The sequence below is a fragment of the Petromyzon marinus genome, chromosome 2, assembly GCF_048934315.1.
Source record: "Petromyzon marinus isolate PM22_M1 ecotype Great Lakes invasive population chromosome 2, UKy_Petmar_22M1.pri1.0, whole genome shotgun sequence".
Lineage (NCBI taxonomy): Eukaryota > Metazoa > Chordata > Hyperoartia > Petromyzontiformes > Petromyzontidae > Petromyzon > Petromyzon marinus.
Genome location: NC_133668.1, coordinates 11657502 through 11672000, shown reverse-complemented (window position 1 = coordinate 11672000; position 14499 = coordinate 11657502). Strand labels below are relative to the sequence as shown.

Sequence of the window (14499 nt, the reverse complement as noted above, 5' to 3'; positions counted from 1 at the left end):
TGCACCTAGAGTGTGTATAAAGGATGCTTGAAGCACCCGGGGCTGACAAATTACATGCCAAGCATAGAAAATGAAAACACGTGATCCTTATCATCACGCAGCTATCCGAAGAGCCACATGCTGCAGTGACAGATATCAAACACTAATGGTAGCCATTAAAAAAACCCAACAGATTGAAGCATTGTCTTTGAGTTGTGCGCCTTTGGCGTCATCTGGTCCAACACCATGTGAGACTAGGCTCTAAGGAAAGCTGTCTCGGGTGTGGACCAATCAATTTCAAGGACAGTGCCAATACATTATCAGAGTTATGTTTTTTGTTTGCATTCCGACCGCAGGTATTGTGGTCAATGCAAACATGACTCCTTGTAAAAAAGGTGTCAGTTTTGTTGCCAGATAAAAGGGTAAAAAAACAATTAGCACACCAAAGGGTTAAACAAACGGATGTGAGAAGAAAATATGGTACGACTGGAAAATGCAGAAGCTCTGTTTTATTGTCGTTTCATATTCCACAAAAAATATGTGTTTGGTTGTTTGTTGACAGTAAAATATTAACTTGTTTTGCATTGGTTAACCACATTAAAGAAATTACAAGATCCCCCTACCAAGAGAGCGCACAGAGACCAGCGACAGCTAGCTTTGCACTGAATCAAATAGTTTACATCAAATACAAACGTAGAGTACAAAGGAACGGTGAAACAGTTATTGGGTCTTTATGTGTTCTTTCTGCAAAGCCAGAAACTGAGCATCAACCCTGTAGGAATAAACACTGGATACATAAAAAAAAACACAGTTGTATTCTTCAGTGACTACGTGATGTGCATGATTGTGAACAAATTATGTGGTGATGCTTAGTTGGCAGTGGTGCACAATTAACAAGGAAACTCGACATTCGATAACGCTGCCTCAGGAGGAACATTTACAACAGAGCGATATATATATTTATATATTTAAGGCGGTGTTATTTTTATTTTGTATATGTGGGCATGATGTGATTATATACAGTAGATATATACAAAACAGAAAATATAAATTGTTGTTCATACGTAGAGCAAATATACATCGGGCCTATCCAAAAATTCAACATTAATGGAAATAAACGTATGTGATGCAGATGTGACGCTAATTCCTCCTGTAATCCACAACACACCGCATCGGCGCAATTTTTTCCACAGATTATAAGTCTGACCTCTGTAGTGGATTACAGGATCTGTGATATCTCCCATATCAGAATGGATGATTGATTTTCTTCTATCACAGAATAAATTAACTAAGACTACAAACAAGTGAGAAAGAGGCGAGATGCTAAAACAAATATTGTATATACAGAACTCTGAAAATTTATTAGGAAGAGAATAAGGAAATAAATCAGGGAACACAATAGACAAAAAAAACATTGGAAATGCCACAGAGAACAATGGGAGCATCAAATCAGTAAACAGGTTGATTATTGGAAATAAACAAATTGTAGCTCATATCACAACTTCAATTTACATCCTAAACATTAGGGCAAGAGGTGAAATGAGGGGGCAGTGGGAACAGGGAGAGAAACATGGGGGTGAGGGGAATGCAAATAAAATGAGGTCATGGACAAAAAAATTGAGTGTGAGGGAAGCAGTTGGGAGGACCAGGGAGAGGTTGGGTTGGGCAGAGGCGACATTATCAGCGGACGGGTGCCTCAACCCAAAGCGAGGCCCAGAGCGTGAGAGATAAGCACAGCCCTCCGATTAGCAGGGTTGGCTATGTACGGTGTGAAAGAAGCTCAACATATATAAATATGTAATGACAGGGTGCCATCTGTTGACCAGGAGGGATAATCACGAGTATGGGTGCGTTATATACTAGAAGGGGGGCGTAACTGGGGTAAAGGTAAAAGGCGGCTTCAGCCGGGAAGCTCCGGGAACCTGCTCAAAGGTTTTAGAAGGAGGCATGGTCGGAGGCGGGGCCTGGCCACGCCAGAGGGTATATAAGGGGTACGTGACCGAAGGTTCGGGGATGTCGTGGGGTCCGGGTCCTGGTTGCCGTCGCTGTCTTTGCCGTCATCTCTCCCCGCAGCCGCAGCCCGAAGACGGATGGTGCATGGTGATGGCGCAGCTTGAGCTCCTGCGGGTGACGGTCTCGCAGCTTGTAATGCTCATAACGGTGACTGTAACGGCGGGTTGGGCTGCACGGACCACGCCGGAGAGAAGGGAACAGGCGCCGTTGATCGGCGTTCCGGCGGGAACGTCCACGGGCGAGGCGGCCGCCATTACACATGGCGCAGAGGACACGCGGTCTGCTGCCGCCATTACGCAACGCACGGGAGAAACACGGCTGGAGGCCGCCATTTTACGATACGGGCGTGAATCGCTGGAAGCGACGCCCGCTCCAGAAAAATGTGAAAAAGGGACCGATTGGACCCGCCGATTACCTCCTGTCAGGGAATTTGTCGCTGCAGGGGGTAACAGGAGCGCCTTCACCTGGCGTTTTGAAGCGGCTTTCCGGTCGGTGAACTGGACCAAGGAGGAGGCACTGAGGGCTCTGCCAACAGCGTTAGATGACGACGCCCTCGTGGCGTTCCGAGCCATCCCCGCGGAGAAGAAGGCTACTCCTCCAGGGGCATATGCCAAGATGACAGAGGTATACAAGCCACCTTCCGACACACGCAAGAAGTTTCTGCAGCGGAGGTGAGGGGAGGCCGAAACGCCTCTCGCCTCAGTGCGTTGTTGGTGCTGGGAAAGGCGGCGTACCTCGCAGAAGACCCGAAGGCCCTCGACTCGCTCGTTATGGAGAGGATGTTGGTGCTGGCGCGGGAGATTAGGGTCGTCCTGCCGGGGGGGCAACCAGATGTTTACAGGCCCATGAGAACTTGCACCAGTGGTGCCAGAGGCGGCGTGGACGGGGGAACCCGGGCCGAGATGGCGAGCAGGATGGCTGGTTGCCGCGATGCATTGGGGGACAGCCGGCCGTGGACCTGCCGCCGGACGGGGACGTTGTGGCCGCGTTCCCAACATGGAGTTGGAGTCGAGGGGAGGCCACGCGATGTCCGAGGGGCTGGAGACCACGCGAGGAGGGGGATCGCCTGCTGCGGAGGCCCATTGTTACCTGCTTCCGCTGCGGCCAGCCAGGGCATTTTGCGCGAGGGTGTCAAAACCAACCTTGGCCCCCGACGACGGCTCCGGCGCCCTCAGCTCCGCTGACGGCCGCATCTCAACCCTGACAGGCGAGTCACGACACACCAGACAACCGGCCCATTTTACCATCTCAGGCATCTGGGGTTCCACGGGTCATCTCCACCCCGCATCGCGCTGATAGTGCTGACGGGCGGCAGGGGCTAGCTGCACAAGGGTGGCCTAGCTCGGGTACATAGTGGAGGAAGTTGGCGCACCGGGTGATCGCGGCCGCATCGGGTTCTTCGGCGGTGTCTGGCTCCATCCAGGGGATCGAGGTACGTGTCCTTGTCCAGGTGCTTCCGCCACCATTATATCGGACGTGACTTAAAAATTGTTGGAGCTGAGGAACCAGCATGTTATGCCGGTAGCAAATGCATGCGTTGCGGTGAACGGAGGGAGTATTGGTATCATAGGGCAGATAGAGGCCCGCGTCGAAATTGGCGAGATTGCAGTAGTTAGACCTGTGTTGATCTCAAGGACGCTGGTGGTGCCCTGCCTTTTGGGCACGAATATTTTTAGTAAGATGCCCCTCAAGATCCTGATTATTCAGGGCTGTGTGGAGATGCCGTCGGGCCATAGATTGTTTTTCTTGCGTAAGAGAAAATGTGGAATCCCTCCCCTACTTGACTTTACCGAAAGAACCAAGAAGATGAATCCCTGCAGTCACGAAAGCTTTAAATCGAAATGTAACTGCCTCTACGGGGATTCCACATAACCTTTAGATCCTTCAATAAACTCTGGGATAAGAAGGCTCAGCTAATCGAGTCTCTCACCTTTCTGAAGAGATGCCGCGACTCTAAGGCACTCTGCTCCTCCCACCCAGCTTAAAATACGCTGCCAAGCTTAGCAGTGTTCATTGGAGCGCTGTCTTTCCGACAGTTCTGTTTCTTCACTTGAGGACGGCTGCTTGTGTTGTGGCTGAAACGTCGTGAGAATTTTATTTTATTATGTTTTATTTGTATTATTTTATTATTTCCCTTCTACGTGTCTTTACCGAAAGAACCAAGAAGATGAATCCCTGCAGTCACGAAGGGCTTTCAATTGAAAAGTTCCATGATATCATCATCAGGCTTGGGGTATTCCACACCATCTGCACACTGCTGGCAATAATAGGAAAGCGTTTCCAAGATGCTGGACACCGAGATCTCTGCATTGAGTCTAGTATGATCGCAGAAGGCTCCATTGCTGGTGTTATGTATGGCCGCAAGGACAACAGGGCAGTACGACTACACAAACTCCTGTATGAGGCTCTTATGTGACTGACATGGAATGGTTTCCTGTCGTGGTTGGAAGCAACTCACATGAACGACATGGTTCACCTGGATGAGACACTGAGAACCATTGACAACCTTGGGAAAGAAGTCTCACAAGCCGCTTTGAAGGAGGTCCTCGAGAACAGCTCATGTACACGCATCATGGAACTGAAGTCTACCGCGAGTTCCTCTGAGGTGGAAACGGCAGCCTCTTGACCTTCTGGATGTCCTATTTGGATATGGTTGAAATCTTGTTGGGGCTCACCCGAGCATCCAGAGAGGGAGACTGGATGCTATACTTGGCAAGCATTCGAGCAATGATCCCATGGTGTTTCTCTTATGGTAGGATGAATTATGCACGCTACATCCCCTACTACTATGCCCAGATGTCCCAGCTGCCCATCACACACCCAGATGTGTATACGGAATTCATGGAAGGAGGCTTCTCAGTTCAACGGCGCTCCACCAATCCCTATGGCCGAATCCCTGTTGACTAAGCTATTGAAGAGACGGTGAACAAAGACACCCAGATAGCTGGAGGGACAAAGTAATTCAGCTTGAAGCCAGGAGCCGTGACTAAATATTACCTAATAGCTGAGTACAGAAGAATGTACCTCAAACAGCTGAGAGACCTGATAGGTCAAGGCAGATCCAAACTGTACCATCCAGATCTACAGGGTCCAAAGATCAAGGGAGATGAAGCAGATGTCCAGTCTTTCATTGATCTTATGGAGAATAACTGGATCAATCCTATGTCCCCTGATGATACAGATCTGTTTAGCCTCTCCACTGGCACCATGGTTCCACCTGATGTGACCAGGGATCTCTTGAGAGCTCTTGCGATAGGAGAAGAGGCCTACCAGATATTCAAGCAAACAAGGTTAGCTGAGGACCACCAAAACCTTTGCACAGGTGGCAGAGTCAGCCTTGACCCAGGTCCTCCATGAGGGGGCACACAGTGAGAGGATTGATGTTGTTTTTGATTTCTACCGACAGACTTCGGTCAAAGATGCTGAACGACTGAACCGGGGTGCAGACACCACCCTCCAGTACAAGAACCTTGCAGGGGGACACCACGTCCGGCAGTGGAGACAATTCCTGTGCAGTCCCTCCAACAAGACCAGTCTCATCAAGTTTATGGTGGAAGAGTGGAAACTCCCACGATACAGAGAGATGCTGCATGGCAAAGTGTTGTACATGACCTGTGAGGAAACCTGCTACAAGTTGACAAGATGAGTGTGAGGAAGTAGCAGAGTTGCACTCCACACATGAAGAAGCTGACACTCGTCTGCTCCTCCATGCATTGCATCCAGCAAATGTGGGCTCAAAGGCAGTTATCATCACAGCTGAGGACACTGATGTCATGGTGCTTTGTCTTGGCTTCCAGAAGGACATCACCTCTCCCATCTACCAGAAGTGTGGGACACAAAACCGCACACGGTTTGTCGATATCAGCAAACTGGCAAGGGCACTTGGAGACAGCATCTGGGACAGCCTAATTGCCTTACACGCCTTCAGAGGCTGCGACACTGTCAGTGCATTCGCCGGTCGAGGGAAGTTGAATGCCCTGAAGATGGTGAGAAAGGACACTTCCTGCCAAGATACTTTTAGTCGACTGGGGCAGTCATGGAATGTGAATGATGAGCTGTTCCAGAAAACTGAGCAGTTCACCTGTCGCATGTATATTGCTAATAGCAGCAATGGTGAGGTGAACGAACTGTGCTACCAGCTCTTCTGCACCAAAAGGGGAGCAGTCGAGTCCAGCCAGCTGCCACCTTATAGAGACTGTCTCTTCATGCATGTTCAACGAGCCAACTATCAGGCAGCAATCTGGAAGTGCTGTCTGCAGACTAACTGTGGGGCCAAGCCCTACTGAATATGGATGGATAGACGATGATGGCAAGCTGGCCATTAACTTGATGCGCTCCCCACCCGCACAAGATGTGGTCTTGGAACTGCTAACATGCAAGTGTGTGCGTTCATGCAAAATGCCAAGCTACACGTGCCTGTCAAATGGACTGACATGCACAGACATGTGCAGGTTACAGACCTGCAGTAACCAAAAACTGCAGGATGCTCCAGAACCTGACTTTGAACTCGGGCAGTCAGATGACAAGATGGACGAGCAATTTGATGAGTGACAGAGGGTGGTGATTATGATGGTATTACTGTGGTAGTTGTAGTATACATTGATGCACAGTGTGGTGATTCTGGACTTGGTTATCCTTGTTAACACCATCTAAGTCCACACAAAGCTTGATAACAATAATGTAACTGTTCTGCCTCACGGCAGGTGTGGGGGTGTGCGTACACAGGAATTTCCTGGTATGATGTTGAGTTTGGTCACGTGACCAGGAAGTTACGATTTGACATCCACTAAGCCATAAGGCAGGGTATCAGCCATTACACAGAGTACAAAATGGAGGCACAAACAGCGTTTCAGTGAAGACAGGTGCATCTGTTCATTTTGGGACTTTAAAAAGCATTGTCTGTAAGTTCGTTTATGTTCTTATAATACTGGGAATGCTGTTATAATGTTAGGATTGTCGTTATAATGCTGTAAATGCCTTTATAATGCTGTTAAGTTGTTATGATAAATTTGAGGCCTAGTTAACAATGAAGCCTGCCACTTGCATTATTGTGAATGTTACTTGTAATTTAATAAGTCGAGTCAGACTTTACCAATGTAACTTTAATGCGACCTTGAGATCAAGGATGAAGACGTATATCATCCACAGTTCAGTGTTATATGCAGCGCCGTACATTTAGACTGCAGTATGATGATTCCACGAAGTGACCTTATTCAACACAGTAGCTTATTCTCTTGTTTAGCTATTCAGTGCTAATGTAGGTGCTTGGTCCACCCAGGACCTATTGTGGAGTTTCATGTTATCTAAGACAATGTTACGATGCTGCAGTGTTCATTGTGTAGTGAGTCCAACTGAGTCGCAGACGTTGTCTTGGGAGCAACACTATTTATTACGTAACTTTAACACAACATCACACAATCTACACTCGGGTCTCGAATGCCCATCTAACCAGAACTAGACACGGTTCGCTATCCCGACCCAGACCACAAGCTGGGTCCTGGACCACATGGCTAGAGGCTTCTTCTCCCCGACGTGGATCTTCTTCACACCAGCACACGAAGAACCACGAGCTCCTCTCGGCGCCCTCCTTATATGCTCCCGGGCTGGGGCTGGCTCCGCCCTTCGCCCCGCCCACCTTCCAGATCTCTCGAGCTCTTTCTCGAAGGCTCCCGAGAGCTCTTTTAGACCACATGACCGCCCAGCGGCCCCCGTCCACCGCTGGCCCCCCTCCAAAATCACGTGTCAGCAGGTTAACCAGCGTATCATGCCCCAACGTAACCCTGGCTGGCTGACGCTCCCTCTCGCTCCCTCACCGGGAGCCCGCACCGCAGACTGCTCACGGTGCCTCCGCGCTGACCAGCGCTCACCCAAGCCCCACTAGGGCTGGTACTACACCTGGTAAGCGGGCTACACATGTCAGCACATTATCCGCCGTGGCATCATAAGCCCGGCACCACACAGTGACAATCACAGTCACTACAATTGTATTCATATTCCAAGTATTAACAGACGTGCTGTGTTTTTCCATCAGTTTTACCTCATTCAATTCATTAAATACGTTTGGAGTTGGATGTTCACCCTGGCTCTGAAGGTTTACTGAATGCGAGGTTGACTACTCGGCTCATGGTGCAACGCAGCGCACAACGAGGCCGAGACAGTAACCTTATGTAGTGATGTTATATGGATCACTACGGCACTTTGCGCTCTGTGAGTTGTGGAGATAACTAGCAGGGTACAGTACCATGCATGTGACGGGCCGGGGTGAGGTATAGGGGCACGTGAGGACAAGTCACCCCAGCTCGTGTTAAGCACGTGACAGGATCGGTGAACAGGTGCAATAGAACGGGAATTGGCAGGACGGGCCGAGGGGAGGGGCGGCCGAGGGAGGAGCGAGGGGCAGCGGGGGATAGAGGATATAAGGCAAGCCTTGAGGGAGGTTCGAGGCTGTTAGGTGGATGGAAGAATCCTGCTCATCACCTGGGGCCGTGCTCTCGACATCGTGGGTCAACAGCACGAGGGCTGCTCTGACCAGAGATAGTTATCCAGCGGGGAGAGGATAGGTGTACAGTGAGGGAAAAAAAGTATTTGATCCCCTGCTGATTTTGTACGTTTGCCCACTGACAAAGAAATGATGAGTCTTTAATTTTAATGGTAGGTTTATTTGAACAGTGAGAGACAGAATAACAAAAAATCCAGAAAAACGCGTGTCAAAAATGTTATAAATTCATTTGCATTTTAATGAGGGAAATAGATATTTGACCCCTCTGCAAAAAATGACTTAGTACTTGGTGGCAAAACCCTTGTTGGCAATCACAGAGGTCAGTCGTTTCTTGTAGTTGGCCACCAGGTTTGCACACATCTCAGGAGGGATTTTGTCCCACTCCTCTTTGCAGATCTTCTCCAAGTCATTAAGGTTTCGAGGCTGACGTTTGGCAACTCGAACCTTCAGCTCCCTCCACATATTTTCTGTGGGATTAAGATCTGGAGACTGGCTAGGCCACTCCAGGACCTTAATGTGCTTCTTCTTGAGCCACTCCTTTGTTGCCTTGGCCGTGTGTTTTGGGCCATTGTCATGCTGGAATACCCATCCACGACTCATTTTAAATACCCTGGCTAAGGGAAGGAAGTTCTCACCCAAGATTTTACGGTACATGGCCCCGTCCATCGTCCCTTTGATGCGGTGAAGTTGTCCTGTCCCCTTAGCAGGAAAACACCCCCAAAGCATAATGTTTCCACCTCAATGTTTGACGGTGGGGATGGTGTTCTTGGGGTCATAGGCAGCATTCCTCCTCCTCCAAACACGGCGAGTTGAGTTGATGCCAAACAGCTCCATTTTGGTCTCATCTGACCACAACACTTTCACCCAGTTGTCCTCTGAATCATTCAGATGTTCATTGGCAAACTTCAGACGGGCATGTATATGTGCTTTCTTGAGCAGGGGGACCTTGCGGGCGCTGCAGGATTTCAGTCCTTCACGGCGTAGTGTGTTACCAATTGTTTTATTGGTGACTATGGTCCCAGCTGCCTTGAGATCATTGACGAGATCCTCCCGTGTAGTTCTGGGCTGATTCCTCACTGTTCTCATGATCATTACAACTCCACGAGGTGAGATCTTGCATGGAGCCCCAGGCCGAGGGAGATTGACAGTTATTTTGTGTTTCTTCCATTTGCGAATAATCGCACCAACTGTTGTCACCTTCTCACCAAGCTGCTTGGCAATGGTCTTGTAGCCCATTCCAGCCTTATGTAGGTCTACAATCTTGTCCCTGACATCCTTGGAGAGCTCTTTGGTCTTGGCCATGGTGGAGAGTTTGGAATCTGATTGATTCTGTGGACAGGTGTCTTTTATACAGGTAACAAGCTGAGATTAGGAGCATTCCCTTTAAGAGTGTGCTCCTAATCTCAGCTCGTTACCTGTATAAAAGACACCTGGGAGCCAGAAATCTTTCTGATTGAGAGGGGGTCAAATACTATTTCCCTCATTAAAATGCAAATCAATTTATAACATTTTTGGTATGCGTTTTTCTGGATTTTGTTGTTGTTATTCTGTCTCTCACTGTTCAAATAAACCTACCATTAAAATTATAGACTGATCATTTCTTTGTCAGTGGGCAAACGTACAAAATCAGCAGGGGATCAAATACTTTTTTCCCTCACTGTATGTAGCCCTGTCCGAAGTGAGTTAGGTGATATAATCCCCTGTGTAACGGTGTAGCATTGTGTGAATAAAAGTTGTTGCCTCCTAACAGTATCTGCAAATGATAACACTACACATGTATCATTGACTAAGTATATGCGAATGTCAATGTTTATAATATTCAAGTAGTTCCTTACCTTACTATGATATTCCTTATTATCCTGTGTTTTCATTGTGTATTTAAACCTATAAAGACCAGTTTGTGATATAACTGGCTTTGGTCTAGGTAGTTTTACAGTAATGATGCCCATATCATCGTTCCGGACGCCTGTCATAGGGTATGGGTATAAAGGTCCGACAAAAACAACTCCCTACCTTCTCGTGGTGCCGAGCGGCAATGCTGTGGTGGGCAGTGCAGTGGGGGGAGGGCCAATTAAAATTGACCTTTCCCCTCATGGTATTTGTAACCACCACAGCGGCCAAATGGGGGCTCTGGACGGGTGTGAGGGGCTGGTAACCCCTCCACCTTCAATTAATTACCACTAAACCATGACGGAAAAAATAATAAGCTTGTGCTGGAGGCCCTGGGAGGACAGGCGTCTATGACGTCTCCTGGCCAAACCCCATTTGGCGGAGCCAAATCCTTACCCTCGGGGCTCATCCAGAAACAATAAAAAACCACTACGTGTGGCCACGTGGAATGTTCGAACGCTCACTGCGGAGGAGAGGCTGCCACTCCTCTGTCGGGAGCTGGACCGGTAACACCCGGATCTCTGTGGTATTCAGGAGGTCCGGTGGACCGGCTCTGGCTCCTGTCACCATGAGAGGTGGACAGTCCTCTACTCGGGGCAGGAGACTGCCAAACAACAGGGTGTGGCTCTTCGTCTGGATAAAATAATTAAGGGGGCGTGGGAGCGTGGTGGTGAGGTGTGGGAAACTGTAAGCCCCAGGCTTCTTTGGGCTTGCATTTCCATCAACCAAAGGCGAGGAGTGGTGGTCGTGGTTACTTATGCCCCCACTGAAGACGAACATCCGTGGAGGGATGCAGGCAAAGCCGATGAGTCAGATGCCTTATATGACCTCCTGTCACAGGTGCTAGCTAAATTGGCCCCTCGGGATAGAGTAATCTTGTTGGGTGACTTCAATGCCCGAGTTGGTCATGATGCTGGCACCTGGTCTGAAGTGATTTGAAGGCATGGGCCAGATCAGCTCAATAATAACGGCAGGAGGCTGCTAGATTTTTGTGCAGCCCATGGGCTTGTAATTACCAACACGCTGTTCCGGCATCGGCGCATGCACACCACATCATGGATGCATGCCAGGTCCCAGCAAGAACATATGCTGGACTACATAGTGACGGAACAGCAGATGCGGGCCCATATCCTTGACACCAGGACCTACCATTCCTCCTGATGTCGAGGAGAAATGGGCAAGGTTTAGGAATGTGGCTCATGCAGCTGCAATGGCTGCTTTGGGTACATGGTCCAGACCTCCCCAGAGACCCTGGCTGACAGAGGAGGTGTTCAAGCTGGCTGAGAAAAAGCGACAGGCTCCAGCATCCCACATCGGAGAAGGAGGAGGCTTACCGCAGCCTTTGCTCGGAGGTTCGGAGAGCCGTGAGGCACTGCAAGGATGGGTGGTGGTCGCGGGTTGCTGAGGAGATGGAGTCTTCCTCAATGGCCCGCGATCACAAATCACTCTATAATTCGATCAAAAAAGTAACCTGCAGCGCCACACCTGTTACCATCATTAGGGGAAAGAACGGTGATCCAATCTCTGACCCCCAGCAACAGGTTTGCAGATTTGCTGAGCATTTCTGTGAGGTCCTGGGGGAGGGGAAATCTCTCAGCCTGGAAAACAACACGAGACAAAGTGGGGATGACCCTGCTGAGGCTGTGGTGCCTCAAATATTGGAAGAAGAAGTCACCCCCTGTGAGTGGCTGGCTGAGGTGCCATCTGTTGAGGAAGTACTGAAGGGGATCCAGAGTCTGAGACCAGGAAAGGCACCGGGCAGAGATGATCTCCCAAGCGAAATGCTGAGGGAGGGTGGCGTTTGTGCACAGACTGCCCTACATGACATCATAACAACAGTCTGGACCACTGGACGGGCTCTGCAAGATTGGAAGGATGCCCTGGTGGTCCCCCTTTTTAAGAAGGGGACCGCACAGACTGTAATAACTACAGGGGCATCTCACTCCTCAGTGTGCCGGTAAACGTCCTGGCAATGATTATTCAACACCGCCTTGCTAGGCACGCTGAAGAGAGGCTTGCGGAACCCCAATGCGGTTTCAGGAAAGGGCGGTCCTGCACAGATGCCATATTTTACGTCTGTCTGCTACAGCAGAGGTGTAGGGAATTCCAACAAGACCAACGAAACGTCGTGAGAATTTTATTTGATTTCATTATGTTTTATTTTTATTATTTTATTTCCATTCTACGTGACTTTACCGAAAGAACCAAGAAGATTAATCCCTACAGTCACGAAAGCTTTAAATCGAAAATTCAACAGCTTTTGTTCGACTGGAGCGAAGAGGTTAAACGGGCGTGGCACGGGCTAGAGAAGAGATGGAGTGATGTGGTACAGGAGGACGTGGAGCTGAGTGGACTTGCCGATGACTGGTACCAGCGGTGTCAAGATCCTCTGTGGAGGAGTCTCATGAAGGACGCCGCTACTGGGCAGTTGGAGGCAGTCGCCCTCCAACAACAACGGAGGGCGGAGGAGCGACGCTCACAACAACGAGCAGCGCGCCGGGTGGCTAAAGCACAGCAGGTTGGCACAGTAGGGGGCACAGGTGGTGCATCAGCCACTCATCTCAGTCATCTTAGTCAGTCGACCCGTGGCACTTGGGTCTGCCCCGTGACCTCCTGCAAGTGGACGTTCGACACTTCACGTGGCCTCAAGGTGCACATGGCCTGGCACAAGCGTCGTGGTGACGTCACCGCCACTGAGTGGCGAATGGCGGTTGTTGTTGTTGTTGTTGTATAAAAGTCATGGTAACTACAACTAACCTGCCACTCCGCAAAAGTTATCATGTCAGAATATGTCCCACACGCATGGAGGATTACAAAAATCATTACTAGACTTTGCCACCTCAGGTGGTACCAATAAGTGATTTTTTTGGTCTGGGCCCATGGACTAACATGGAGGCTGCCTCTGACGCTCCCCTATTGTGGAGAGGAGCCAGCAGGCTCTCTTCCTCCTCTGACGACGGTGGCAGGCCGGCGGTGGCCCACGGCGAACGACATCGAAGTCGGCATTCTTTTGAATGTAGATCAAAAGTGGGTGGTAAACGCCATCCAAGGCTAAACGTGCCTTAAGGGTGTGTGTGTTTGGGAACGCGTAGCCTCAGGTGTGAGTGTGGGGACAAAAGGGGTCGTCCTGGGGTATACTGTAAACACACCGTGTTGTCCAGATATATGCTATGGTGTAAAAGCAGGCAGGGGGGAGCTTGTCTACAAGTTAAAGGCAAACCAACCCTCTTAAATTGCCTCAGTTTTGGTATCCATTACACTCACTAGACTCGACCCACACTATAGACAGGCATAAAGTTGAGTCTTGAGAAGTAGGCTAGAACCCAAAGCACCACAACTATATGTTGAATGCCAATTGACACTCATTATCTACAGTAAATTTCAGTTACTTTTGTCAGGCTATGGCAGAATCCACTGCGATTTATTTGATAACATGTACAGTAATGCCATGTATTCACCAATGTGAGAGTCCGCGGAGATTCACGTTCCCTGTTGACATGTCCAGCGCTCTCTACAATTTATTTTCCATTCATCATTGCGGTCACAGATTACGAGCCTTGCTGTCAGCAGGCAAGGCCTCTCAGGCCCTCCGCTTGCTTTCTTTTTTGTATGGTTTATCACAACACGCTATTTATTATCATGCATGTTATTGTGTACCCTGGACATCCCAACTATTACTTAATCGCTCGCAGAATACTAAATTAAATATAACTTCGCAACGTTTGCCAATGCAATGCGTGCTTAAGATATTTTAAGGTTAAGAGGGGTGTTTAAATTTAAGGTAAGGAACTGATCAAATGTGTGCGCTAAAGTAGAGTTCACATTGAATTGCTTCTTTAGCACCGAGGCCATTGCTCCGTTTTATATGCACACACAAACGACAAACTGTGATCATCCTGGCCATCATGAGGAATTAGAATGCATCTTTGCACCATGGATAAACAGAAAATCCATTCAAGTGCTTTTCTCAAAGCAATGGGCAAACAGCACTTTATGTTTAACATCCAGTACAAAGCACAGGTTATGCTTAATATTTTTTGCATTCCTACATGGCGGTTACATTTTATGTAAAATTTGCCAATTATGAACATGATTTGTATACAGCCATGTGGCATACT

The 14499-nt window shown here is 48.9% G+C and overlaps 1 protein-coding gene across 2 annotated transcripts in view; it reads right to left on the bottom strand.

Moving 5' to 3' along the window:
* The window catches only part of LOC116947419 (acid-sensing ion channel 1-like), a 134938-nt gene that overhangs the window by 33797 nt on the left and 86642 nt on the right, over positions 1–14499 (bottom strand). The gene's annotated exons all lie outside the window — the stretch shown is intronic.